We start from the raw sequence: 4,176 nt of genomic DNA, 5'->3' as shown, positions 1-4,176 counted from the left end.
AAAATATTAATAATTTAAGATTTTATATTGATAAAAGATGTTTGTTTATAAAGAGAAATGAGTAAATTCCAAGACAACAGATGATAAGGCTTATTAAGGCTAAAATTCTAGGTTTTCAATAATTCCAAAAAACTGCTTTTCTCATTCTTTGCAACAGAAAGCCTAATGTACAGACAAGTCCAAATAGCAGTAAGAAACTATCCAATTTCTCCCCTGTGATTTGTCCAATGTCAGCAGAGAAGAATGGCCTAACTGGTCCAGCTTTAGGCATTGCTTCTTGCATTGATAATGATGTCGCTGTATAACCTAAATGCAGGGTTACCTGAGTACCAGTCCATCTAAAATGATAGCAGCTTCTACCCAGAATCACTGATGTGGCCATTGCCATTTTAGCATTTTGTCAGAAACATCTGCACCACAAGGAAGAGCCCCTGCTGAGTTCCCTGCAGGCAGTGTCCAAATAATGAAGCTCTTCCTTGGAAACATGCCCAAGAAGGCCACAGAGCAGAAGATGTGCTCACTCTTTAAGCAGTATGGGAAGGTGCTAGAATGTGGCATCACTAAGAACTATCACTTTGGAGTTGCTTGGGTGGCTCAGTCCATTAAGCCCCTGACTTTGGGTTTCTTTTTTTTTTTTTTTAAGATTTTATTTATTTATGGGCGGGGGGGGGCAGAGACATAGGCAGAGGGAGAAGCAGGCTCTATGCAAGGAGTCTGATGCAGGGCTCGATCCCAGGACTCCGGGATCATGCCCTGAGCCAAAGGCAGACACTCAACTGCTGAATCACCCAGGCGTCCCTGATTTTGGGTTTCCACTCAAGTCATGATCTCAGGGTTCTGGGATAGAGCCCCACCCTGGGTTCCACACTCAGCATGTAGTCAGCTTGGGATTCTCTTTCTCTCTGCCTCTGCCTCTCCCACTCTTGCTCTCTCTCTCTCTCTCTTCTCAAACCAATAAATAAATCTTTAAAGAAATAAAAAAACTTATTTGGGCACGTGGAGGACAAGATGGCAGCAAAGGATCTGTACGCAACCTCTACCCTACAAACTGCACAGGGTGGACATCAATGTGGAAGCCAGCAAGAAAAAGAGCAAAAACTCCAGAGTTGCATGTGGGCAACATTAGCCCCACCTCTATTAACAAATAGCTTCAGGCAAAGTTTGAGGTGTGTGGTTTAATCGACAAATGTGACATTGTGAAAGATTTTCCTTCCTACACATGAACTGGGTAGAGGACGCAGTGGAGGCCATCAGGGACTTTGACAACACAGAATATCAAAGTGGGATGTGTGTGGGCTGAAATCCTGAGCTACTGTTGTGTATGAGAATATACCATTCATGGTATCCTGTCTCTGGGACGTTCTTGGCTCTGTAAATTCAGTCCCCTCAGAACTGTGGACCTTAATTTACATTGCTAAGTTCAAACCACTTCTTCCTTTCCTCTGCTCTGCCCATTTTCCTGTTCTTCTTGTTCTTCAATACTTCTATAGTTTCCCATTTATGTTCTTTTCTCCCAGCATGCCTCATTATGTGAAGAAACTGTGGTGGGGGATGTGCTGTCTTCCTACTTACTGTTTCTAGTGGATGTTGGACTTGGGAATGACCTTGATGAGAGCATCACTGCTCTTGAGTCTTTTTGGCCCAAAGACTTGTGGTAGATAGACACATAAAGTTGGATCACTTTTTTTTTTCCTGATGAAATAGTTTTTCAACTTAAAAAAGAAAGTGATAGAAAACATCTGCAAAAGAATTTTAATTAGTCAATAGATTTATTAATCACTTAATAAGTGTCCTAGGCTGTTAAAAATATCAGGGACAGGGCAGCCCCGGTGGTGCAGCCTGCAGCTCAGGGCGTGATCCTGGAGACCCGGGATCGAGTCCCACATCGGGCTCCCTGCATGGAGCCTGCTTCTCCTCTGCCTGTGTCTCTGCCTCTCTCTCTCTCGCTCTGTGTCTCACATGAATAAATAAAATAAAATCTTTAAAAAAATATCAGGGACATAAAAAGAAGTATTAGATGTGGTAAGTGTTCTCTGGAAGCTTCCACTCTAGTTGGAAAAGAAACTGGCACATGTAAATCAAAAAGTAGAGAATAATTAAATCCTAAACAGATTAGAAATAATCACAAATGCAATCTGAGTTCAGAGAAAGACATATCTGTGTGTCAGTCCTCATTGTCCCAAAATTATGAATCTGTTTATTGAGCACCATATGTAAACTTTACATCAGTTTCTTCCTTAACACTTTCAGAGTATATCAGAGTTTAGAGACCAATGTCTTACAAGCAGAAGCCTTGAAGCACAGCTACTCCTCTCTTAACTATATTACACTTATTGTCATCTCATGTTACAGTTGGTTCAAAATTATATAAGAGAATTTGAAAGCTTTATTGATTTCTCCTCAGCCTTGGATTATTTGTGGTATATTATGTAAGAGATAAAGATTTTTGGTTACTGATGTTCATACAAAACCTGCTATTTAATACCACTGCCAGAGTCAGAGCAGTTCACAATTCTGAAAAATCAGACACAATTTGGAAAAGCACATATTTCTTAATAACTTTTATATAATTTAGATATTTGGCTTATACCACAGAAAATAGGATATACTCTAAAACTCTGTCAATATGGTTTAATTGTCATAAATCACAAATGATATCCAAAGATTATCTTTTATAATAATAAACAGAGATTTTTATTTTTAGTGAAAAGTAGGAAAGAAACTGCTTACAACTTCTTTCAAATATTTCCAGATCAAAATCACCTTAGGCTTAATTTAGGGAGTGGAACATTGGAGACTTAAGCAAGCCTTCACTAAAATTCTGAAACACATTCATAAATATTTCTTAAGAAATATCCTCACCATGCTCACAGGTCATAATGCAGTGGATTTTTCCACCTCATGGACAAATAAAAATATGCTGAGCCTTGTATAGAGTCCTAAATTTTCCAAAGAAATGTCAACCTAATTGTGTGTTTCTGGGATTCTGAAGTATTTATAGACAGCATTTATCTATGACTGTAAAGATAGACTTAATTCATAAATACATAAAAAAGTTAAAATGCAGGTGAAAAACAATTAAATTATATAACATATGACAAAGGATTAGTATATTGACTATATTAAGAATTTTTAAATACTGCAGTAGGAATTTTTAATCTCCTTAGGCAAGGTCAACAAAAGCAAAATAAACAAAACTACACCAAACTAAAAAGCTTTTACACAAGAAGAAAAAACGGTCAACAAAACAAAAAAGGCAATCTACTGAATGGGAGAAGACATTTGAAATGATATATCCAATAAGGAGTTAATATCCAACACATATAAAGAACTTCTATAACTCAACACCAAGGAAACAAACAATACAATTTAAAAATGGGAAAGAGGGCCTGAATAGACATTTTTCCGAAGACATACAGATGGCCAACAGACACATAAAAAGGTGTTTAACATCACTAATCACCAAGGAAATGCAAATTAAAACCACAATGAAATATGACTTTCTGACTACCATCAAAAAATAAAAATAAATAAGAAATAACAAGTGTTGGCAAGGATGTGGAGAAAAGGAAATTCTTGTGCACTTTGGTGGAAATGTAAACTGGTGCAGACTCTAAGAAAAACAGTACAAAGGTTTCTTAAAAAATTAAAAACAGGACTATCATATGATATGGGCATTTATTTGAAGAAAACAAAGACATTAATTTGAAAAGATACAGGCACCCCTATGTTCACTGAAACATTACTTATAATAGCCAAGATATGGAAGCAACTTAAGTGTCCATTGATAGATGAATGGGTAAATATGTGGTATATATACATACAATGAAACATTATTCAGCCATAAAAAAGAATGAAATCTTGCCATTTGCCATGACATGGATGGAGCTAGAGAGTATAATGCTAAGTGAAATAAGCCAGTCAGAGAAAGATGCATACCATATAATCTCACCATAAGTAGAATTTAAGAAAAAAAAATAAGCAAAAGAAAAAAACAAAGGAGAGAGACAAACCAAGAAACAGACTCAACTACAGGGAACAAATTGATGGTCTCCAGAAAGGAAGTGGGTGGTGGATAGATGAGATAGGTAATAGGGATTAAGGAGTACACTTGTGATAAGCACTGGGTGATGTATAGAACTGTTGAATCACTATATTGCACACCTGTGCAATTTT

General features: G+C 37.1%; 1 pseudogene; it reads left to right on the top strand.

Annotated features, from left to right (window-relative positions):
• Positions 1-463: 463 nt before the first annotated feature.
• LOC140612054 (RNA-binding protein 4-like) lies at positions 464-1,300 on the top strand (annotated as a pseudogene).
• Positions 1,301-4,176: the final 2,876 nt, after the last annotated feature.

Source organism: Canis lupus, chromosome 20, assembly GCF_048164855.1.
Source record: "Canis lupus baileyi chromosome 20, mCanLup2.hap1, whole genome shotgun sequence".
Lineage (NCBI taxonomy): Eukaryota > Metazoa > Chordata > Mammalia > Carnivora > Canidae > Canis > Canis lupus.
The sequence above is the reverse complement of the archived record's forward strand: the minus strand, read 5'-3'. Positions and strand labels throughout refer to the sequence as shown.